Source organism: Mesocricetus auratus, unplaced genomic scaffold (genome assembly GCF_017639785.1).
Source record: "Mesocricetus auratus isolate SY011 unplaced genomic scaffold, BCM_Maur_2.0 Super-Scaffold_100676, whole genome shotgun sequence".
In the NCBI taxonomy this organism is placed as follows: domain Eukaryota; kingdom Metazoa; phylum Chordata; class Mammalia; order Rodentia; family Cricetidae; genus Mesocricetus; species Mesocricetus auratus.
The window spans coordinates 139,276,609-139,302,786 of record NW_024429266.1 but is presented as its reverse complement, the minus strand read 5'-3'; the positions used below and the strand labels follow the sequence as shown (position 1 = coordinate 139,302,786).

Below are 26,178 nucleotides of genomic sequence, written 5' to 3'. Positions count from 1 at the left end.
AATTCATGTCTGAACAGCAATGGATAGCTGTGATTTTGGTCTAGAACATCATTAAATAGATGTTGCTGATGCTGATGGTGGACATAATGCTTTCTAGTTTGCCTTTATTTTTGTTTGGGGTATGCTCCCCTTTGATATTTTCCTTTTAGCATTGGTATGCACAAAGTAAACATGTAAGCAACAAATGTTGGAGGACTGTGTTTAGATTGTTCCCAAGTGTAGCTTCTCTGAGATGTAGCTGATGTTAAGGTTACTATTTCCTGAGTAAAAAAAGGCAATTATTTATACATCTTTTAATCTGGTGTCAAAAGTGAGCAATGAATGACCTTGAAGCTAGGCAAAACTAAGTTTAGATATTATTTCTCTTAGTAAACTCATTTATGTGATTAACTGTTGAGTATCAACATTTAAATCTGAAAGCTGAGGATAATATATTTCTCATAGATTAGATCACCATTAACTCATTATGTAATATTTGGCAGATATTTATTTGTTAGGAAGAAGTTAGTAAGAGATTGTTTTGACTTACCCAATCTTATTATCACATATAAAAATATCATTAGAACATGGGTTTCACTGAATTTACATACTTTCAGTATCTGGTGTGAAGACCCTATACACAGATGGTTGTTTTCTGATTCTTGATGGTCTAAGGAAAGGAAATTCTATTGTCTTTTCTCTAGAAAATTCTAGCCTGTGACAACACTCACAGTCAAGGGATTATTTCTCATTTCAAACCTACCTCTTCTTCTCTGGAACTCAGGCCTAATTCTGTTTGCCACTATTCTGTGCCAATGGGGATCAGTCATCTTTTTTGTTTGTTTTTGTTGTTACTGTTGCTTATTATGTTATAATAACCTTTGACATTTTAAAAAATATTGCAAATTATTCTTCAGTTTTCTTTTCTTCACAGCTAAAACCTTTGGCCATAATTGAATTTCAGGCCTTGGGGATCATGTTTAGTTTCCATATGTGCATGCATCTTCTAACCTCTCCACTGCTCTTATTAGCGAGTGGTGGCTTTGTTTCAAAAACTGGGAAAGGAATGTAAAGGCTGAGCTCCAGAGTTTGGAGCTTAGGAGAGATGTTGGAACTGCAACCGGGGACATTTAAAACTTAACCACTCCTTCAGTTCTTTTACCTTTAAAAATGGCTTCTATTTCTAAATGCTCTTTTGCCAAGTCTTTACCAATGGCTTCATTCACATTCTTTTGCCTACAGTGTGTATCTATTACTTCTTACAGATTGAAGATTCTCAAGGAACATAATAAATCTTAGAAAATTAACCTCCCCTAAGCTATCAGTTTTCTCCCAAAGTGATAGTTCTTATACAGATATAATCCAAAGCATTGATGTGACTCTGTAGTCATCCCACTGGCCATTTTTTTGCCCCTTGTGTTAGCTGCTTTTCTGGTATATACCTGACAAAAAACAATTTAAGAAGGAAGGTTTATTTTTGATTACCGGGTAAAGGGTGTCATTCCATCATGGTGAAGAAGAAATAGCAGCAGCCGAGGAAGGCATGGTGACAGGAATGTGAATCATCTGGTCATGGGACATTTGTAGATAGGTAGCAGAGAAGGAAGAGGAAGTGACGCTGGGATTTTAGACCTCAAAGACTGCTCAGGGGTCCACCTCCCAGAAAGAAAGGGAGGCTCTACCTCCTAAAACTTGTACAAGGCTCCCAAACAAAGCCACAAGCTGGGAACTAAGTATATAAACATGAGTCAATGGGGGTTACTTCACATCCAAAACACAATAACCATGGTTCATATGTATAGAAGAATTGACTACTCTGCCGCCGTGACAACATAAGCTGGATGTTTTAAATGAAAACAATACCCATTATTGGGTCAGTGCATGCTTTGGTTTTGAGCCTAATTAAGTGACAACTTTCACGTCCGGAATTCTGTGTTTACTAGAACATAAGGTTTTTATGGAAAGTACAGACCTTAGTTCCATCTATCAAACGCTGGAGTATGATGGGTCATGACACAGAAGCACACAGTTTTCAGAATTTTTTTAAAGAGGATGCTAACTTTATTTATTTTTATTTAATTATTTATTATGTATACAGTGTTCTGCCAGCATGTATGCCTGCATGCCAGAAGAGGGCACCAGATCTCATTATAGATGGTTGTGAGTCACCTTGTGGTAGCTGGCAGCTCAACTCCGGACCTCTGGAAGAGCAACCAGTGCTCTTAATCTGAACCATCTCCCAGCCCTAAGTAAATAAGCATATCTAAAGAAGTACTCCTGTATCAGGGAAGAATACCACTATTAGAACAGTCTGGAACTTTCTTAACAAATTTAAATAATATTCTTGGTGTGATTAAGCAATTAGGCTAGTAAGATCATAGTTCATATTTAGATGCACACATGATGTTTGCTAGCTCCTCATGTTATGATGCTGAGTGATTCCATTGTTTATTCATGTGAGAACCATGGCTTGTCTCATTATTAATGCCAACTTAATGTGATTTTATTTTATGTTGGTGATGACAATTTAGCAAACATCTGGTGTGGTAAAGCTTGTAATATGTACCAGAAGTCATCTTTTATACACATATTATTTACTGTGAGCCTTTTTGTGTACATTGTAAATGTCCTTTTGCTATACAGTAAGTACTGGGGAAGAATCAGTGGATTATGTTGTGAATGCTGTCCCAAATGGGAGCTTTTCTACCCTATATCATAACGGAAAAAAAGAAAAATATGCAGTATTATGATGATGACCAGAAGGTATGAATTCCATACAGAGCTGCTAAGCTCTGTCTCCTTTGGCTTTAACTGTCAACTTGACACAGCCTAGAGACATTCCAGATAGGAACCTGGGTTGATGAGTAATTCTCTGGATCACATTGACTTGCACATGTCTGTGTAGGATGTAGAGGGCTCAGTCTACTGTGGGCAGCACCATCCCTGGGCAGGCGGTCCTGGACTAGATAAGAGATCTACTGAGCTCAAGCATGTGAGTGGACAGGCAAGCAGCGATCCTCCATCATTCCCGGGCTGACTTCCTTCAATGATAGGTTCTAATGTGAAAGCATAAGACACACAAGCTCTTTCCTCCCTGAACTTCATTTCAGTGAAAATGTTTCATCACAACAACAAAAGGAAATGGGAACAAGCTCCCAGTGGCAGGAGAACTCCTTTCTCATAGAATACTAAGGATGTCAAGGGGTCCAAGGAAGTGGAAGTGGTATTAGGGGACAGAGGTTCACACAGAGTGCAAATGTTGAGCCAAGTCTTATATGCAAAAAGACCCAGAGGTTTGTGGGAATTTGGGGAGCTATTGTATTTCATTGCTGCTTGGGTAAAAGTGGTCACTAGGGAAGAAGCTAACAGTGGAAGCTTTGCTATAAAACAAAGGAGGAAATTAATTCCAATTAATGCAAATCTTGTTTAATGTCACAGAGGTGTTTATATTATGCCTTTGTCCCTCCCCACCTATTGCTAAATTGTTAGCTACTTAGAGGTTTAGTCTTTAGATTTCATGGACTCAGAACCTATTATTGTAAATGGCTGGAGACAATTTTATGAGTGAATACTGAAGAATGAAGATGAACTTTACTCTTTAGAGAGCTGATATGTTTTAGAGTAGCATTCTTGAAGATCTGAACTTTAGAAAAATATAACTGGGTAAGAAGAAACTGTGAAAAGGCCTGGGATTAGAATTAGACTGCCACAGACTGTTTTTGAATGTTTGCTACTGTGTTTTGAATGTGGCAACTTATAAAAAAAAATCACCTATTCACTCTTCAGTGGTGCTGATTGCAGTCCAGGAAATGTACTGGTTGTGTAGATGTGTGTAGGTTAGGTTCCTGTGACCTGGATTTTAACAGTGATATTTTTAATGTGTAAGTGAGGTATCAAAAGGAAATGACTCATTTCCTTATGGAAACAGAGAATAGAGGTTCGACAGGGAGAAAGTTTCAGAGACATTGCTGAGCAAATTAAGAACACACCTTTTCTTCACATGGGCATATCAAAGCTGGTAACTGACTTTGAGACCTGACACTTGGGAGGATAGTGATGTTGACAGGCTGTAAAGTGGAAGGAGTTTGTGGCTGCTGGCAGAGATCATGAATTACAGTTCTTCATGCAAGTGATTAAGCAAATAGGGTGAGTTGAGGTGGCTCTAGTGGCAGTGGGATTCAGTCCATCTTGGAGAACACACCAGAATCCAGGACAGAGTTTTAGTATTACTTAGGAGAAGAGAATACTAGTGACTATGACAGAAAAATGAAAAGTGCTATTTAAAACAAAGTTAGCATCAACATGACAGGACACTAAGATTATGCATGTATGTATACATGCATGTATGTATGTATATTTGTATATATATACAAGCACCAATGTGTATATATACTTATGTAGATGAAATGTTTACAGTAGAAAATAAAAAGTTAAGATTCTGAGAAGTTACTTTGGCTCCTGTGTGGATGTGATGTTTCCAATGACTCCAGGGCCTGACTCACTATTCTAAGAACTTTTGTGCCCTGCAGCAAAAACAGTGGAGAGAGGAAGATTGACTGCAGTAGGCTTTGAGTCTCATACAAAAGAAAAAAGAAAAAAAGAGAAAACAAAAATTCTAGGTTGGAGAAAAGTTGACTAAAACTATCAAGTAATTCAGAGAAGGGAATTAGTATCACAACTAGGAGAACTCTACCAGCCTAGATAACTAAGAGATACGAGCATTCGTTAAGCTTGAGATTCAGTGAATTGATAATGGAGGAAAGTAGAAGACAATGTACCACAAGTTTGTTTCCCTTTGATGAGTGGGTATGGAAAGGAGGAGAAAAAAAGAGGATGTCATCTGTGAATAGACACAGAGACAAAGAGAGAACGTCTGCACAGTTAAATTTCAACATGATGCTTGGAATAATCTGGTTGTTAGATTCTGGACATTTCATATTATATAACTGAAATTACACAGAGTGCTGAGGGGTTATAGAAGTGGCTAAATCAATAATGTGTTTGCCTGTGAATATGATGAAGGAGGAATCATCACTACCAATGCTTAAAACGAAACTAATAGATGAGTTGTGCCTGTGATTTCAGTGCTGGGGAGGAGACAGATAGCCCTGGGATTGACTGGCCAGCAATCTTATCTTCGTCATTAAACTGTAGGTTCACTGAGAAACCCTATCTCAAAGGAAATGAATAAATACATGGTGGCTTTCTATTCCTTCCTTCATGGTCTATATACATGATATCTCCACACACCAGTGTGTGTGTAGTTGCTCTCTCCACTAAACACACACACAGTTCTTGAGGGTTGATGACAGAGTTTTATGTTAGACACTTACATAGCATGAGAGATAGTTTGATCCCTGACATGATCATGGATAATTATATTGAAATAGGCTGTTCTTCAGGCTAGAGTCTGCAAGGATAAGATAATTAATAGGGAATTGGATGTACTGTGGAAGGATAGAGGGGACTTTATCAAGACTATGCTTTCTATAGGATAGGACAGGATGTGTATCAAGGCCAAAACATGGTTTTTGCTTTTTCCTAGAAAATATCTCTTGGATCTCTCTGTGATGACTGAGTACAAATGCAATAGAAAAGGCCTTCAAGTAGAAAACTATCTACAAAGCCTTAGACCAGTGTTTCTCTACCTTCCTAGCATCATGACCCTTTAATAGAGTTCCTCATGTTGTAGTTACCCCCAACCATGAACTTATCTTCATTGCTACTGTAATTTTGCTGCTGTTATTAATTGTAATCCAGATAACTGTGTTTTCAGATGGTCTTAGGTGACTCCTGTGAAAAGGTCTTTCAACTCTCCCAAAATGGTCATGACCCACAGGTTGACAACCACTCCCTTAGATGTAAGTGGGGTTGTGTGTATTTAGTACAGAGAGTGTAAAGCCAGAGCGGAGGATTGCTAATTTCCACAACTTATTCTATGGGGAGTGTTTACACTTGTTACACCATGAAAACTATCCCAGTTTCACTTAGAATTGCTTCTCCTATGTTTGTTACAGATTTTATCACTATATTTCTTTTTCAGTTTTTACTGACTTAATTTGTATGATTAACTTTATTTTTATGAACATTTATAAAGTTCATCGTTTTTAAAGTATAGAACATATGGCTTTTTAGAATATTTGAAAAATGATGACACCATGGTGCCACCATCTAACATTTTATTTAACCCAAGCCAGTAACTGGAATATTCTCCCTCTCCCTATCTCTCTCTCTCTCTCTCTCTCTCTCTCTCTCTCTCTCTCTCTCTCTCTCTCTCTCTCTCTCTCTCTCTCTCTCTCTCTCTCTCTTTCTCTCTCCCTGTCTCCCTGTCCCTCTCTCTTACACACACACACATACACACACACTCCTCTCCTTCAGTCCCAGTATCCACAGTCACTCCACAAATTACCTATTCTGGACATTTTCTATTTTGCAATGGAGATTATTCAGTCTGCTTCTTTTAAAATCTACCTTCTTGGTTTTGGCATTACAGCCAAAGGTCCTGAATGGTCTTCACCAGAACTTTATTTCCTTTTGTGCCAAAATAATACACCATGGTCCGCATAGCCCATGTTTTCCATTGACAAGTTGATAGATATTTGAGTATTCTCTCTCCCCTGTATTAGGAATGATGCTGTAATGAGAGCAGCATGCCAGCTTTTGTGACTGTTGTGGAGTTGGTTAGTGACATGGCAACTGTTTAATTTCTTGGGCATCTGTCACACTGTTTTCTTCCTTCCTTCCTTCCTTCCTTCCTTCCTTCCTTCCTTCCTTCCTTTCTTTGTTTCTTTTTTTTTTGTTTGTTTGTTTGTTTTACGAAACAGGGTTTCTCTGTATTGTTTTGGAGGCTGTCGGACCAGCCCAGCCTCGAACTCGCAGAGATCTGCCTGCCTCTGCCTACCGAGTGCTGGGATTAAAGGTGTGCACCACCACCGCCTGGCTGCCACACTGTTTTCTAAAGCACCTGCAATACTTAACTTGCCTGGAGCAGCATGAAGGTTACAGATTCTTGACATCTTTTTTGACTTGCTATATAGTATATATTATCAATATATTACCTAGTGTGTGTGAAATAATATTGTGTTTATATCTTTTGAGGCTATTTGTTGTGCTATATAAGTACTATGCCACTGAGCGCTATCTCAAACCTTTTCATATATTTTGAGACAGTGTCTTGCTAAGTTGCCAAGGCTGGCATGGGATTGGCTGAGACTGTAGGCAGTCATCATCACATCTGCTTATGTTTTGATCCTGCTGACTTTTGGTGCTGAGTGTCTTAAATGTGTTTCATGGTCAATGTGTTTCTTTAGAATGGTCTCTGTTTAAATCTCTTGCCCATATTAGCTGGGATATGTGGTTTTGTTGTCTTTGTTTTATAATTTTATACATGTATTACAGTGAGTTTTGATTAAATCCAGTGTGACTCCTCATCCACTGCCACCATCTGTTTTCCAGTCCCCACCATTTCTCTATCCCAAGTGCATGTATTCTTTTAACCCACCCAGTACTTAATGCTGACAGTATATATTCTGGATAGAAATCCTGTGTATTGGATAAGAATTACACCTTTAATCCCAGTACTCTAGAGGAAGAGACAGGCAAATCTCTGTGAGTTCAAGGCCAGACTGGTCTACAGAGCCAGTTCTAGGACAAGCTCCAAAAGCTACCTTGTCTCGAAAAACCAAACCAAACCAAGCCAACCAACTAATCAACCAACCAAACAAACAAACAAAAACAAAGCCATAGCCATGTTATTTTTATATGTGTTCACTTACAGGCCTTTTCTTTCACTCTGTCATTTTCTTTTCAAAATCATTTGAACAAAGCAGTCATATTTATCATTTTTTGCTTCATTCCCATTTATCATTGTAATGAATTACTGACTCATCAAAAAATGTAGATATTTATGTGCATGCTTCCTTTTGAGAATTTGGGAGTTTAAATGTTGATATATGTGCGTTTGAAACATTTTGTCTAATTTTGCATGTGGTGTGGGGTAGGTTTGCAACCACATTCTTTGTTTGTCTATTGGATTTTTTAGACTCATTGTGTAGGCCAGGCTACCTTTAAACTTCTCTATCCTTCTCTTTCCACCTGCCAAGTTCAGAGATCGTGGGCATGGGCTACGGCACTTTGTTCCCAATGCTGTCTTCTGCATGTGGACATCCTATCTCTTTGTTTCAGTATCATTGACCTTTCAAGGCCAGTTAACTATAAATTTGTAGACTTTCATTTTTTTCTGTTAGTCTTCATCTAGTTTTGCATGTGTGTATTTTTTTGTGCACCCCACTTGTGCAGCGTCTACAAATACCAGCAGAAAGTCTGAGAGTAGAGGAGTTATGGCGGATTGTGCGCTGTTGTGTGAGTGCTGGGCATCCAACTCTGGTACTCTGAAAAACCAGTCAGTGACCTCAGCTGCTAAACCACCTCCTCAGCCTGGTGCTTGGTTGTTCTTTATGGCTGTTTCGTTCTGTGAGTGCCACAGTGTTCTGATAACATTATGCTTATAATAAATTAAAAAAATACTATTTTCACAGTGATAAATGTTGTAGCTCAAAGCTGTATTTTAGAAAAAAAATAGGCATCATAGTTGTCTTGGGTTACGGTCTTCATCTCAACTTACAAATTACTTGACAGGGTTTTGTAGCCCTTAATATCTATGAGTGGAGACAGAGGGGAAAGTGTCTTGCTGGAAATAATAACTCTGAATAGAAACTGATGAGTATACTAATAGAAACTGAAAGGAATGAACGAGCAAATGAATAAATAAACACAGCCCAACATTTCAGCACTACTATTTGAACAGGAGGTATGGGTTTTATTGTCACTTAGTGTGAATCCTAAACATTGATGAGAACATGAAAACACAGGTAGTGTGAACACAAATGCTTCCATGTACAGTCTGTTGCTTTTCCAGCAGCAGTCAGGCAATCATGTGCTATAAATGTGTGAAACGCTCTCTGGAGCTGTTTGATATCACGTTCCTTTATATTGATTTGAACGAACACATAGAGGCAGCTGTTTAAAATGTTGAGTCTTATCTGATGCTGGAATGGTGTGTGTGTGTGTGTGTGTGTGTGTGTGTGTGTGTGTGTGTTTGCATGTCATAAAAAAGAGAAAGAGTAAAAGAGCTTATCTCCTAAGATACTGTTCTTTTCAAATACATAAATGTCCAAAATAGGACAGTGGGTAAAGATGTTTGCTGCCAAACCTGATGACCTGAGTTCTATCTACAGAGCACACAGGTGAAGGAAAGAATAGACTTCTACAAGTTGCCCTCTGACCTTCACTTTCTCACACCATGGACTCAAACAGATCGTATATATAAATGGCATGCACCTTAAAGCCTAGCACTCTGGAGGCAGAGGAGGTGGATCTCTGTGATCTGTATGTTTCAAGACAGCCTCATTTACACAGCAAGTTCCAGGCAAGCAAAGACTACACAGAGAGATACTGTCTCAAAAACAAACAAACAAACAAATAAACAAAAAAGCAAATATAATAATGTTTTGAAAGGTCAGTAGTAAGCCATCATCACCATAACATTTGTACTTGTACATGGTGAGACTATGTCCATTCGTAGTGTAGTGCAGTGTCTCTGAATGTTCAATAAAAAGCAAAGAAGCTCTCTGGCAATAATGCTGACATTTTATTGTTAGTTTGGCATTTTTGGTACTTTGGGAGAACAAAGCACTTGATCAGGATGGGTGACTTCTTTCCATCTCCCAACATTGCTTCCTTCTTGAATGTGTCTACTGACCCACATATGTATATAAAAGCACAATCATTGTACAAGTAATGCTAGCATTCAGCATTGTCTATCTGGGATAGATAAAAGTCTGCCAGATTCTAAGAAATAACATCTTTTTATCTGCTTAGTGTAATAGAATATCATTTTGATAAGTGAGTGATATGTTTTCCCTTTAACCTTCATGGAGGAAAAAGAATCTGGCTCTGTTTTGGACCTGTCCTGTGTAGAATAGTGTAATGACACTATTGAGACTGTATACCATTACTACATCAATACCAGCATCCAATAGGCTGAGGTCTAAGTACTAGCAATGTGAGCACATGTGGCTCATAGTCTCTCATAGGAACCTTATTTAACTCTGAAGGGAAGTAGGCATGTAGGAGCTGGTCCTTTAATTTATCCAAACAGAACTAACTCCGTCTATAATTTAGAAATTAAACATTCATAAAAATGTGTAAAGTGCTTTGACTCATCTGCTGTTCTTTAAGTCAGCCTGTCACTACACTGTGTGGAACGCACCAGTGTACTGAAGCTCTATAGGTTTGTTTTTCTATTTTTTTTAGAGTAACTACCATTTGCTAAATGAACTCTGGACACTCAAAATCATTACACTATACGGCATTGATGACGTGTTGCCTGGCATGTCTGCACTTGTATGTTTCATTGCCTGTAGCAGTAGGGGCTGGCCATTGCTACTCTCTGTCCACCTAACTAAGGTTAGCTCCAAGCTAGCTACCTGGATCCCATTCTGACTTGAGTGCATCAGAAGGGGTAGAACAGGAACCAGGTGCTGTGGTGTGGATGTTTGTCCATGTTCTCCTGGTACACATTAAAGCTGCCATCACTAGGATAGGAAGTGTTTTAGAAGTGGATGCTGCACGTATAATGATTTCATTTTACTTTTCAGCTGAACAATATTCCATTGTGTATACATATCACAGATTCACTGTCCATTCATCTGTTGTTTCCTTATCCTAGCCATTGTGAATACAACAGAAATTCCCATGGATGAGCAAGTTTCTCTGAATTAGGCTACAAAGGCCCATTGGGTATATGGCTAGGAGTCACATAGCAGGGTCAAATGCTAGTGTTACCTTTAGCATTGGGAGAAACATCCAGAAGGATTCCTATAATACTGGTAAAAGATCAATCCAGCCTAAATTCCATCATAGAGGGGTCGATAGACTCCATGACCCATCCCTTAACTGTGGAAGTATTGGCAGCTACTAGTTAGAGAAGGGAGCCTTATTCGTTGAGGTTATGGCCACTAATAGACTTCCATTTTCCAATGGATGCCCCACACTGGTGCACATAGGTAGCACTAACTCAATTTGAGGTATTACCAAAAAACCAAAAAGGATATGAAACTGGAAGGTGTTGAGGAGATGTTAGGGGAAATGGAGAGTAGTTATGGTCCAATTTCATTTTATACCTGTATGAAATTCTCATGAATAAAAATATTAAATAAATGTTGAGGGGGCACTATAAAAATATCCTTTTAAATCCCATCTTACTATGTTTATCACATGCTTTAGAGGATTCAACTAATGTTTAGAAAATAAATGTAAATTTGTAAGTTAAGTTCTTCCCAAACAACTTAAACATATAGAAGACACCCATTCACTTTGGTGGAAGACAGTTCCCCAAAATCAAATTAATCATCATGAATAATCTCTAACACATTTAATGGAGGAGTGATGGAGGTGACTGAATCTTGTTTGAAATGGAGGCCTCACACCTTCATAGCTATTTTAGAGCTCCTACTCTCAAGGGCATGACTGTTTGCATTGATTTTATGACTCAAAAGTGAGCTTAATTCACACCTCACTATACCAGTCTATTTTATAACACCTTTGTCCAGTGTGCTAAAGGTGTTGAAAATGGGGAGCTCACTTTTTTCCTCTTCCAAACATACCTAATTCTGGTATACTACCTGGGACTCAGACTAGAAAGTTTCACCAGCTACATCCTGGTTTTTTGTTGTTGCTCCTTTTGTTTTAACAATTAGCATAGAAAGTAATGCTAATTAGGTTTGGTGGCACACACATTCAATCCCAATCCTCAGGAGGCAGAAGCTATTGGACCACTGATCTGGAGGTTCACAGTGAGTTGCAAGCAATCCAGGACTGAATAGTGACACTGTGTCTCAAAAATTAAAAGGTAATGGATTTCCTGATGACATTTTTATTCAATTTTTTTCATTTTACATACTAAACCCAGTTCCCCCTCCCCTTTTCCTGTTGTCTCCTCCAGTTACTCCCTTTCTATACCTCCTCATCCACTCCTCACAGGGGGTAAGACTTTCCTTGGGGAGTCAACAAAGTCTGGCATACAAAACTGAGGCAAGACAAAGCCTCCCCTCCCCCTGCCCACAGTATTAAGGCTGAGGAATGTATTCCACTATAGGAAATAGCCTCCATAAAGCCAGTTCACACAACTGAAATAGATTCTGGACCCACTGCCAGCCCCCCATAGATCAAACAACATAACTGTCACCCATATTCAGAGGGACTAGTTCAGTCCCATGCAAGTTCCCTAGCAGTAATTCCATAGTCCATAAACTCCTACTAGCTCTGGTCAGCTGTCATTGTGATTTTCCCCATCAGGATCTTGACCTCCCTTGTTCATATGATCCCTCCTCCCTCTTTTCAACTGAACTCCAGGAGCTCAGCCCACTGCTTGGTTGTGGGTCACTGCATCTGCTTCCATCAATTACTGGAGGCAGGTTCTATGATAACAATTAGGGTAGTCACTAATCTGATGAATGGGGAAAGCCAGTTCAGGCACTCTCTCCACTATTTCTAGGAGTCTTAGCTGTGATCATCCTTGTGGATTCTTGGGGATTTGTCTAGCACCAGGTTTCTCCCTAACCCCATAATGACTTCCTCTATCAAGAAATCTCTTTCGTTGCTCTACTCCTCAGTCCCTCCCCCAACTTTGCCTTCTTGAGCCCTCATGTTCCAATCCCCCATCCCCTTCCTTCTCTCCCTCCCCCAGGAGATTTTAACTATTTTCCCTTCCTGGGGTCCTCCATGTGTGTCCCTCTTAGGTTCCTCCTTTATTCCTAGCTTCTCTGGGGTTGTGGATTCAATCCTGGTCATCTTTTGCTTTGCATATAATATCTGCAATGAGTGAGTACATACTACTCTTTGTCTTTTTGGGTCTGGGTTATGTCACTCAGCATGTTTTTTTCTAGTTCCATCCATTTGCTTACAAATCTCAAGATGTCATTTTTTTTAACTGCTAATTAGTAACACCATTGTGTAAAGGTGCCACATATTCTTTATTCATTATCGAGTTGAGGCTAGGTTGTTTCCAGGTTCTGGCTATTACAAATAGTGCTACTATGAACATAGTTGAGTAAATGTCTTTGTGGTATGATTGTGCATCCCCACAGTGGTATTGCTGGGTTTTGAGATAGATTGATTCCCTTCCTTTCCTCCAATGTTCTAAGCTCTATTCCTTCTCTTTTGTGACACATTTCCTAGTATCAGCAGCATTATCATTACACACACATACACACACACCAAATGTGAGAGAAATTACTGTGTAATTGTCTTCCTTAGTCTGACTTATCTTGCTTCACAAAGCACTTTCATCCATTTTACTGCAGTATTCATTTTTCTTTATGGCAAAAGAAAATTCCCTTAAATGTAAGCAGTGCATTTTTTATATAGTCTTCTGTTGATGGACATCTCATTGGTTGTGTTTTAAGATGTGATCATACCTTTATGGTGTGTTGACGGAGAGTCCTAAAAGCCAAGTTTAGCTGGGTCTGTGGTTTACATATTTTCAACTTTGCTTGTTTTGTAACTTCTGTTGATTATGTGGTTTGATAGTTTCATGTTTGCATAAAGTATATTCTCGTTCCTGTGACCTATCCACTGTCTAATATCCTCTTTATTATATCCTATTCTTCCAGTAAGTGTCCTTCCTACATTCATGTCTTTCAATTTTTATTTTATTTCTTTAAGACCCAAAGTGGTTAGCCAGGGTTATGTAAGCAGCCAGGGGTTTGGAACTGTTCTTTGGGGCCTGGTGGACTCCTTAGAAGGCATACAGATGAAGACAATGTTTACTCTTCTCCAAGAATTCATCAGTAGTCAATAGTTCAGCAGAGTATGTTAAAACAACTTGCCCCACCCTCCAGTACCAATCCCCTCCCAGATTCATGGCTGACTGTTGATTGGTGCAGCCTTGTGTGGAGTCTTTGAGGCAACTGCATCTGCCTCCAGTTTGAGTTTTATGGTGGCTGCCTTAGGTTCCATCCCCACTATCATTTGATGCTTATGATAGTCAATATGAATAAGATGGGATGGAAACTCAAAGCAGTATTAATTTATATTTACACAATGGCTAGGGATATATTTCTTTTTTTGAAAATTATCTATTCAATTTATTGATTGAATGATTTATTTTTGATATTTAATTATTTTAGTTCTTTTTGTATTCTAGATAGTAAACTCCTGTCTGGTGTATAATTAGAACTTTTCTCTCCCATTCTGTGGCTAATACTTTAATCTGTTTTATCTGCTGTGCAGCAACTTTTAATTTCATGTAATCCCAAAACTCAGTTCCTGAGAGTCTTTCCTGTATCTTGGGTATGCTTTTTAGAAAGCCTTGCTTATGCCTGCATAGTAAGTATTTTCCCTATTTCTTACAGAAGATCTTAACCTGAAGATCTTGGATCCATTGTTAAGGCAGTTTTGTACAAGGCAAGATGAACCCAGTTTGAGTCTTCTACACTGAGTATCCACTTTTCCAAGTGAGATTAAGTTAAAATGTTGTTTGTTTTTTGTTCTCCCAATGTATATTTTTGCCATCTTTGGTGAAAATTAAGTTGCAGTAGATGCATGGGTTTATTTCTGGTTTCTCTGCTTTATTTTATTGGTCTATTTGTTTATTTTTGTTTTAGTTCCATGCTGCGTTTGTTACAAAGTCTCTCTGGTATAATTTGAGATCAGAGGATGTGATACCTCCAGCATTGTTCTTCCTATTTGAGGGTTACTGAGTTATCCATGATTTTTTGTGTTTCATATGAATTTTAGGAATTTTTGTTGTGTTATATCACAATGCTAATAATATTGACAGCTAACTATCTGTGGATCCACTCATATTCAAATATCTATTTAAATTAAGCTATTTGGGGTTTACTAAAATGCTCAGAGTGGATAAATGTGCTTACTGTCATGCCTGTGTTCAGCCTCCAGGATCCACATAGTGCAGGGAGAGACCAACTTCTGCAAGCCGTCTTCTGATGTCTACATATGTGCTCTATCAAGCAATGTCTGCCACATACACACAATAAATAAACATATAAATGTGATTAACTGAATAAATTTACACAAGACACTCATGAATTAGACGATTTTAATGAAACCTTCTCTCATTTGCTTTTTCTTTGATGATTTTCTATCCTCCAGTGACTTAGCAAGGTTCTTATTTTTAGGAGCTGGTAATCATTGCAAAACACACAGCAAGCCCCAGTACTATGTGTCCATGGGGTGGGGTGGGAGAGCAAGGACATAAGTGAATGAATGACTTGATCTGGCTGACACTGTAATTGATTGCAGTTCAAGTTTGGAGAAGAATAATGATGACCATGTCTGGAGACAGAAAGGGAGGAATTAGTTGTCACAGGTACTGAGACCGTGGTGGCCTGACAACACACCAGTGACAAGTTGGCATCTCATGGAAGAATTTGAGGCATATTACCGAGAAAAGGCAGAGTGGGGTACATGCTTTAAATGGAAGTATTGATGAGGCAGAGGCGGGAGAATCTCTAGTTCAAGAGCAGACTAGGCTACACAGCAAAATTCCATTATAAGAATAGTAGCAGCTTTGGCATTTGGTGGTTGACGGGCAGAAGTCATGAATGAGAGGAAGAATCAAGATTTATTAATTATCAGGTTTCCTTATGCTCAGCTTTGAATGTCATGTACAAGGAGACATGGGTATTTTGTGATTAAAATGAAACCAGTTAGGATTTGATTCACCTGAATACAATATCCAGAAAACTGCTGCAGATACCAATTTCGGACTCATTTAATGAAGCCACAGTAAAGGAGATTTTTCCAGCCAAACTACAGAGAGCAGAGAGGCTAAGGATGCACTTGTGAAGGCTGAGGGCCGCCATGAGACAGGTAGATAAAATAGTGTTCAAGAAGACTCAATACAGCAGCATGCCACAAAGGGGGACAGAAAATGAGGGGCATGGGAAGCTATGCAGAAGGCTTTGGGCAAGTCTAAGGGCATTGGTATCTACATTAAAGAGAAGCAGCAGTGGGAGAACATCTGAAAGACATTTATTAGGCAGTCAACAACATAGCATCGCTAGAGGCTTGCTGTGCAGCAAGGTCTTCAAATAAACTTTTAGGCAGATACCAGCTTAAAACATTTTTCATAGAAAGAAAATCACCATCCAGATATCTTAATCCAGCTAATAACTTCTAATCTTTCCAACTTTCAGAATTGAAAGTTACAAAGAAAACCATTTCTCACACAAGGTAGTAGGGTGGCTGTGGTGGAGGAGGACAAGGTTCTTTTTAAGTTTAGCTACATAATTCACAGAAAAAATTCACTTTTTCAGGTGAACAATAATTTTATTAAAGGAAAATGGGAGTTTTTAATGTTACTAATTAGAATGGCTATTTATTTTTACTTCCAATGAAGCCAAATCTGGTAAATATTTGAAATTAAACCTTGATGTACAGAGACTTAAAAGATGAAATCCTAACAACTTTAATTAAACTCTTAATTTAAAAATAAATTTGTTTTGCTTTGAATGTGTCTACTTGTCTGTATGTATACCACATATGCCAGAAGATGGGGAGGGGGGTCAGGTCTCATGAAGCTGGAGTTATAGGCAGTGTGAGCCACTTAATGAGAGTGCTGGGAACTGAGCTCAAATCTTCTGCAAGAGCAGCAAGTGCTGTCCACTGCTGAGCCATCTTTGCAGGCCACAAAGAACTTCTTCACCTTTATCTTCTCAGTGTTGGTTGTGTACACAGAGAAGCATGTAGCCAAAAAGAAATAGTTATTTCAATGAAGGAAAATGTTAGAAGATGATGAAATATACTGGTAAAATGTTGGGAAAAATGTAAACAAACCCTGGAATTCATTATTTCTTTTTTGCTTGCTAGTCTACGATTCAGATGTTTCTAGTGTGTTGGGATGAACTGCCTTCAAAGACATACTGTATTTTGAAACAATTCTGTTTGGACTTACTATTATTATAAGTCTTTCTGAATCTAGAATTCTTATTAAAACAATATGCGAGAACCAAAATTGCTTCCTAATAATTTACTTAAGACATTGAAATACATGGCAGAATAGGAACTGGTCAACCTTGGTGAGGCCATAAATAAAGAGCTATGAGATAGAAACCACATGTGCTCGTGTTTACTCACGGGAAGGACGTAAGTCCGCTAAAGCAGATGTTTTAAAATATACAGCTGGGGAAGAATGTGATTATACTGTTTTAGATTTATTTTCTTAATTTTGCCATATGTGCACTTGCATTTATATGTGTTTGTATGTACATATGATTGCAGTGCCCTCAGGAGTCAGAATAGGGTGTAAAACTCCCCTGGAGCTATTTTTAAGGGTTGTTGTGAGCTGCCCACTGTTGGTGCTGAAAACTGAGCTCAAATCCTCTGCAAGTGCAGTACATGCTCTTAACTATGGAGCCAGTTCTCCAGCACTGAAAAAAAAGATGCCTTTTGCTAAAGAGCAAAGCTGAATTCATAAAAGAGATCTGTTCCATGAAGAGACCTTGGCCAGTGATTCCAGAGCTATGAGTTTGCGGTAGTAGCCTACTTTAATGAAGTCTTACATTTTTTACATCTTATTTTTTGAAGTTGCTATCATTGGTTCTACTTTTTTTTTGCTTGCTGTATTTTATCTCTTTGTTTTTGATGAATAAGTAGTGTTGTCTTGGTTATTATTTATTTTTAAAGAACTTTATTCTGGCCTTGTGTTTTAGGTACATTGGATTTTTATCCATATTTTCCACTCAAATGACAAAGTAGGTGAGAGTTGGCTGGTGTGCCTGATTGTCTCTTGTTGGGCTATATATAGATTGAGGCCTGGTAAGTATAGTTTTTGAGGGCCATGAAGATGGTACCAGGTGCAGTGAGTGGGAAGAAACCAAACACTAGGTAAGAGCTCTTGGCCCAAATAAAGAGTTTTCAAGTAATGCAAACTGGAAGATCCATCTAAGAACAAGCAGAATGGTAAGAATAGAAGGAGGCCCGAAATAACAATCTAAGCAATAGTGGAAAGACAACTTTAAATGTCCTTACCCAATAATGAGATTCATGAATACCTTATGTGACATCCTAGAGCCTTCATCCAGTACCTGATAGAAGCAGAAGCAGACACCCCCAGCTAAACACTGAGCTGAACTCCTAGAATCAAACTGCGCAGAGGGAGTAGTTCTGAGCAAAGGAGTAAAGGCCAGGCTGGGGAAACCCACAGAAAGAGCTGACCTGAACAACGGTGAGCTCAAGGACCCCAGACTGATAGCTGGGAAACCAGCATAGGACTAACCCAGACCCCCTGAATGTGGGTGTCAGTTAGGAGACCTGGGAAATCAATGTGGCTTCTGGTAGTGGATCACTGTCTATCCCTAGTATACAAATGGACTTTGGGAGGGCACTCCAAATAGAGGGATACTCTCTCAGCCTAAACACACAGTTGAGGGTCTAGGTCCTGCTCCAAACCAAATGACAGACTTTGAAGATCACCCATGGTAGGCCCCCCTCTCTTGGGAGCAGAAAGGGGATGGGTCAGAGGATCAGTTGGGGGGCAGGGGAGGTGGGAGAGGGAACTGGGATTGACCTGTAAAACAAGATTGTTTCTAAGTTAAATAATAAAATGAGTCTATCCTCTTATCCCTCCCCCCCAAAATAGAAGGAGATGGTACCTGGACAGGACTTTAGTATGTCTGCCAATTGATAGGAAAACAGCCTGTCAGATGAGTACTTGAGGTACAGATGCTGCCAGGGAATGTGGTAGGATTGACTTAATGGACATACTTGACTGAGAAGAGTAGGTGAGAATCAACATAGAGAGAGGCTCTGCAGTGCAGGCATACTACACACCAAAGAACCAGAATTTCACTCTTTGAGAAGCACCATAGTATATGAAAGGGCTCCACAAATTTGCTTTCTACCTGTGGTAGTTTGAGTGCAATTGACCCCATAATCTCATAGGTATTAACACTATTAGGAAGTGTGGCTTTGTTGGCATGGGTGTGGCCTGGTCAGAGGAATTATGCACTGTTGGGGTAGGCGGTAAGGTCTCTTTTGACCAAGCTTCCCCAGTATGGCTTGTAGTCAACTTTCTCTTTTCTGCAAGATGTAGGACTCTCAGCTCCAGCATCACACTGCAACACTCCCTTATGATGATAATGAACTGCACCTCTGAAACTGTAAGTGAGCCACCACAATTAAATGTTTTCTTTATAAAAGTTGCCTTGATCATGGTGTCTCTTCACAGCAGCAAGAACCCCAATTAAGACACTACCTAATCCTTGATACCCCATCTCAGTAAGCTGCTTCCAAATAAAAACAAGCGTGTGGCTATGTTGTCACATCTGATTAATCGTGGTATTTGCGGAGGAAACCCCTTCTTTATTCAGTGACCCTCCTTAAGTAAAGTTATACCCGGCATTGGGCTAGTTTATAGCATACATAGACTGAAATCCATTTTTGAAATGTCTATTAGATAGAGATGTTGGAGAGGCCGGTCAGTAGTGGTTAAGAACATGTGCTGTTTTTTCAGTGACCTGATTTTGGTTCCCAATATCAGTGTTGGGAGCTTCACATTACCTGAAACTTTAGCTCCAGGAGACCCAATATCCTCTTCTGGCTCCTCTGAGTAAAGCACTCACATGCACATATTCCTACTCACACACACACACACACACACACACACACACACACACACACACACACGAAAATAATGTCTTTAAAGAATAGAGTGTTGTAATAAGTATAAAACATTATTGCCTTTTGTATCAAAACTAACAATTAAAATGCTTGTAATTTGTTTTAAGGCTATCTAGGACATATGTTTAAGAAATATTACATTAAGAACCTGTAGATGGAATTTGAAGACAGTAACCAATCAGTAAAGGAGAAAATGGAGGTAGCTACAGACCAGTCTTGAAATAATTGAGTCACACAAGCACTTTAATAAATTGGAAAAGCTTGATAAAATCTGTCATTTTCATTTGGGTCACTTTTTTTTTTTTTTTTTTTGGTTTTTCGAGACAGGGTTTCTCTGTGGCTTTGGAGGCTGTTCTGGAACTCGCTCTGTAGACCAGGCTGGCCTCGCACTCACAGAGATCCACCTGCCTCTGCCTCCCGAGTGCTGGGATTAAAGGCATGCGCCACCAATGCCCGGCCATTTGGGTCACCTTTAGTAGAAGACATATATGAATATCACAACTGTAAATTTAACATGTGAAAATTATGTTTATTAAGTAAGGTAAGTGTCATGGTGGACTGATTGGGCATGAATTGGGTACCTCTTTTCTTTCAAATGAATATGTAGATTGCATACTGTTCCAGTTTTATTATCCAAAGATAATGAAAACATGTAATCTTGACCGCAGGAGACAGCAAGGGAGAAAATACAATAAACCCACACTGTAAAGTGTACATATTGCATTTATAGCCATATGTTTATGGGACTGATTGAAGGACAACATGATAAACAATTCTTCAGTGTTTTATACTGTCAGTGACAGCTTAGTTTACTTCTTATGTCATTTTTTTTTAGAGACACTTTCTCTGTGTAACAGCCCTAGCTATCCTGAAAGTCATGTTGTAGACCTGACTGGCCTCATAATCACAGAGATCCCTCTGCCTCTTCCTGTTGAGTGCTGGGATTTAAAGGTGTGCATCACCACAGCCTGGCTTCTTTTTGTTAGAAATACATTTGCATTCATTATTTGAGAATTTATTACAAATGTACAGTGTAGTTTGATCATGTCCATTACCTATCCAGACCTCATTTTCTTCTTTATTTCATGTTCTCTTTTTTGGTTTTAAAATCATTTGAGTCTAATTTGTTCTGTATATGGGTCTCCCACTGGGGCCGTGTGCCAAGGGTCACACCCCTGAAGAAAAAGAATGCTTACTTTCTGGCCCAGAAGCCATCAGCTGCCAATAGATCCTTTGCTGGGAGAGTCGTCTTGTGCACCCATATCAAGTCATCTTCTTGATATGTTGCCTAGAAAAATGAGGTTCAATAAATTATAAGAAACACTGCATGGCAACATGCTGCTGATTTCGACTTTAACTATTACAACATTTTAGAAGATGTTGGCCCCATCTTTCATTTCTCTCTTGGAATGCTTAATAGTAGATGAATGACTTGTCTTGGTGATTATACATCATTCTTGTAATCACTCCAGGAAAAGCTTTAAATTTGGTAATTTAAACGTTTTATTTTCCTGGCACTTTCCTACATTGCAACAAACACCAGATCAAGAACAGGTCATTATAAGTCATGTAGTTCAACTATCTTTTGAGATCCTTAGCTCTTTTGCCAAACTCTGATTACATAACCAGAATGTTTCTCAGATAGCTGCAGTGACAGGTATCTTTCTCAATCTCTTCAGATCGTGCTCCTGGTAATTGTTCTGCCCCTATCTTTCTGGATTGTTTTCATGGCAGACAATATAATTGATCTTTCCCCTACAATCTTTTTAGTTTCCTAGTTTATTTCCACATTTCACCCCGAATAAAGTTCTAAAACAACTGGATCATATGACCAGCTTACTCAGAAGCCTTTAGTCATTCTCTGCAGCCTACAGGATAAGCCAGAGTTCATTAACTTGAAATGACCTGACCCTGACAGGTGTGTAATTTAGCTATAACCATTTGAGCCTCCCTGACTCTTCTTTGAGCTTGGTCAGGCTACCCACATACGCTGCAGTGGGATCATCTTTCTTGACAGCATCTTGCTTCTGCTACTTTCTTCACCTCCACTGTCCATTGTCTCCTCCACCCCCACCTTATTTTAGTGCTGTTCATATTTTGGGACCATCTCCCTTCCTGTTATGTGTTAAGTAACTGCAGACCCTGCCCACACACTGTGATATCTTTCTATGGCAAATACTCGGGTTGCACATTTTCAGCCTCATTGATTTTGTGATTAATCATCAGCTAACCCGAGCGTTTTCATATTGTTATATTGAATTATAATGAATCTTTTGTATTGATGTTTAATTCTTCACATTTTAAAACTTGGCTTCCTTCCACATTAATTTTATGAGATGACTTTGTGTAAAGCAGATGGTTTCCAACTGTATTCCACCAAACTCTAGGGATTCCTGAAAACACAGCATGGGGAGTGGGGGAGGGTGACTGAGCCTGGTGAGCCTCCAGCTGCAGCCAAAACATTTCTGCTTTGATCCTTTTAGATTTTTCTATTGAGCTTCTGCCTTTGATTATTTTTAAGGATAATGAGGGGGCTAAACATTTATAAACAAGGATTGGAGGGAAAGAACACACTCTTGGAGTGAAGACACATGTACAGCTGACATGGCTGTCTAGCTTTAGGGACTCAAGTTTAAGGTTACAAGGTGGGCATGAAAAGATGGCTCAGTGGGTGAGAATCTGTCCTGCTCTTGAAGAGGACCCACTACCTCCTGTAACTTCAGCTCAGAGGGATCCATGCCTTCTTCTGGACTCTGGGTACACACATACACAATTAAAAGTTTAAGAAAACAAACCTTTAAAGTCACAAGAGCAGAGTCTCTTTTCATAACTATTGTCAAAGTGTCTGACGATGAACATTTCCTTCATTATATTAGAGACTCTTTTATAAATTTAAGATTGTCCACTAAACATACAGAAAAATTCTGTGGCCAAGTTTGCTTATCAGCTTTCATGGCAGAATGTTTCATATATGGCTCATTATTTACATTATAATTAAATATGAACTAAGGAAATTATTTCCCTGTTTATCTTGTTCTACATAATACATAACATATTCGTTTGTCTTTTATTTCTCTTTCTACCTTTTAGAAAAGCATAAGACTAGGTATCTTTTTTGCAGTCTTTAAAACATTAAAGGATACTAATCTCAGAAACTATGGATTTGATAAAAAAGGCAAGTTACAGATGTACAAGATAGAAGATGTATGATGTCCATATGGCAAAATGACTGAGAGTGTAAAGGTGCTTGCCAAGATTAGCAGTTTCAGTTCTATTTGGGGCCCACCTGATGGAAGCAGAGCCGACTCCCACAAGTAGTCTTCTGAACTCCATATCTACACACACACACACACACACACACACACACACACACACACACACACTGTAAAGCACAGTAAGACATTAACTCTGTGTAAACACGAACATGCTGTTCCGCATAGCCCCCTTTTCCCAGTCATCCTTGTGAAGCCAGGAGTCCCTGTAAATGCTCTCAGCAAGTGCCGGTACTGTGTGTACAAAGACACAGCATTTTCTTGTTCTCAAGCTTCTACTTACACTTCTTTAGGACACCATCTGTATAAGAATGCAGTCTGAAAAGTGTAAAAGCTTACAGCCTGACACATATCCAGTCCACATTCTGCTAACTCCCTTCAAACAGAAACCATAGTGAAATGGATCACTGTGTGGACTAGGGTTTACTTAAGCGGTGTGTTCTTCAGCAAGTTCATCCTCAAGCTAAAGTTCACCAAGCAGCAGCTCAGACTTCTCATAACTCAAACGTGGATTCGGGATTTTTGTTACACCTTCGTACATTTATATTTTAGGAAACCAATGGGCAGGATAATTGCAAAAAAATCTATTTTTGATAGAGGAAGAATAGAAAATAAAAAGATGTGCTGTGATTAAAAAAGAGAAAACAAACATGCGTTACAAATGCAAAGATTTATTAAAATAACCAGTCTTGTATGATGGCTGTAGACTAAGCTATGTGAGGTTGCTGCAGCAAATGGAATCCTTTCATATCAGAAAGATAGGAAGTTATGTGTGCTAATGCACTTACCTCTGTGTGTGTGTGTGTGTGTGTGTGTGTGTGTGTGTGTGTAGAAGCCAGAGGGCATTAGGTGATACAGCTTTTAACTTTATTATTTACTTACATGATATATATATATATATATATATCCAAGATCTTTTGCTGAAGCTGGAGTTTCCTAATGCAGATCTACAGCAGGCTCCAGGGAGGGGTCCTCCTGTTTCCATTCCATAGTGGTGGGATACAGCACCCTCTCACTGTGCCTGGCGTTTGCAGGGATGCTGGGATTCAGGTCCTCATTCATGTGCGTAAAGCACTTTCCCCACTGAGCCGTCTCCTGAATCCCAAGGTGGGAGTTTTCATGATGACAGAACTTTTAAATTTATGGTAGATAGCTTCTGCTCCATCGTCTCGCAGTTGCTGAATTACCCACCAGGGATTTTTTAGAAAGCCTTAAGCAGTGTGTATGCTTAGCACTTTCTCCTCAGAAGTGTCTGATGAGAAAAGAGAAGTGTGCATGCATGGCCCACATCTTGGCTGTTGTCTTTCCCGAAATGTTGAGATTTTGAGAGGTAATTCAGCCATTGATCTTCCACAGGTGCTTCATCAAGTGTCACTCAAAGAAACAGAGCAAATCATTGATGTCATACCCTGGAAGAAAGGTGTTTTGATTAGTGTCTCTTTTATAACTGCATCCAGGTACATCAAATATTTTGTGAGAAATTTTTTCAATTTCAAGGCTGTACACACGGGTGTTTCTGGTGGCTTTTCCGGCAGAGATAATCTTGTGATGGAATGCAACTTGTTACTCTAGTTTAACAAAATGGAGATAATATGTTTTAAAGATGCTATTAGTTGGAATTATGCTTGTTGTAGGGATGATGTATTTCTGTCTGTAAGAGAGATTGCTTTCCTAACAGAACATACTGTGAAGGGACACAAGATTTCCATCATTCTCAGGGGCCCTGTACCCTCATGGAGAACAAGTGTCCAATGCCAAGAAGTTTGTCCAGTTTGGGAGGGTATCAGCACTTGTTACCAGAAAGCTACATGCTTGAGGGGCATACACAGGAATATCAGAAAAATCTTTATAGAATAAATCAATTAAGAGTCTATATGAAATATAGTAAAAACAAACAAAAAAGTCATTGATTGTTTTGACTAAAAGTTTAAGAGCAGTAGAAATAGGACCTATCCAACCCACTGACCCTTATGGAGTTTTAATGACCTGATGGCCAAATGCACAAGAACCAGGATGACTATGGATACCAAAGGAGAATATTAACATGGAGAGTCTAGTAAAGGGCTTAACTACTTTTGTCTCTAGTTGCACGTTTTTCATATTGGGTTTACTCAGGAGTAACTGATTTTTGGATTTTTTCATTGTTTTCTTTTAAAAAAATCAAGCACAGGAAGAAAAGTTTGCCACCATTAGTCTCTGAACACATTCTTAAATTATGCACAACATTGATCAGATAGTAGTGGCTATCTCAGTGCAGGAAATAACCAATGAAGAGATATTGAGGCCACCAGTTCTAATTGCTTTGCTACTATCCAGTCATATATCTGAAGAGAGGAGACTATTTAATGTAAAGGAGTAATAATACTTCTAGGGGGAATAGTTTTCTCACTTTGTTTTGGTAACCATTATGCCAGTGTTTATCATTTTGAAAATGCTGGGTGGTGGTGGTGGGACACACCTTTAATCCCAGCACCTGGGAGGCAGAGGCAGACAGATCTCTGTGAGTTTGATGCCAGCATGGTCTACAAAGGGATTTCCAGGACAGCCAAAGCTACATAGAGAAACCCTCCCACCCCCTGGCCAAAAAAAAAAAAAAAAAAAGGAAAATGTAACAATCTGTTAGTTTTCCTTTTTAGAGAAATTCATTTTGCTTTATTCATTTAAAAATTTTAAAAAACTGTAACTCCATTAGTTTGGTTTTGGTTGGGTCTCATGCTGATCAGAACATCAAGTATCAGTGCATTTGATATTAAATACAAGAGCTTTATAAGTTTATTAGTAGATGGTATCATGCAATTTTAGGATAGTTTTCCTCTCATCCTTGATCAAATATCCGTACTAAGTGTTGGGACTCTTGTAAAACTTTCAGGTTATTTACACAGTTCAAATTAAATGCCCTGTGCACCTAACGTTGAAGTTGTAAAGTACTGAGATGTTTCTCAGTAATTAAGAACATTAATTAATTTGTAGAGGGCTTGAGGTTGGTTTACAGTACCCACACTGGGCCACACACAAACACCAGTAACTCCAGCTCCAGGGATCTGATGCCCTTGATGCCCTTTTCTGGCCTTGGCAGTCAGTGCATTCATTCACACACACACACACACACACACACACACACACACACACACACACACACACACACTGCGTTTTTCAAATCGTAGACATAATTTGTAGTTGATGAAGTTGGCCAAAGAGTGTTTTCCAAAAGGAATTACATTGT

At 39.0% G+C, this 26,178-nt stretch overlaps 1 protein-coding gene across 4 annotated transcripts in view; it reads left to right on the top strand.

The window, feature by feature from the left end:
• Nucleotides 1–26,178, top strand: part of Ctnna2 (catenin alpha 2) — a 1,132,589-nt gene that overhangs the window by 48,446 nt on the left and 1,057,965 nt on the right. The window contains exon 1 of one of the 4 annotated variants that reach the window (XM_040738184.1): nucleotides 14,471–14,495. The exons of 2 other annotated variants lie outside the window; for them this stretch is intronic. The gene's annotated coding sequence lies outside the window, so the exon portion shown is untranslated. Of the gene's footprint in view, nucleotides 1–14,470; nucleotides 14,496–24,390; nucleotides 24,413–26,178 lie in introns of those variants that run through there. One more of the 4 variants, XM_040738185.1, reaches the window with a different exon arrangement.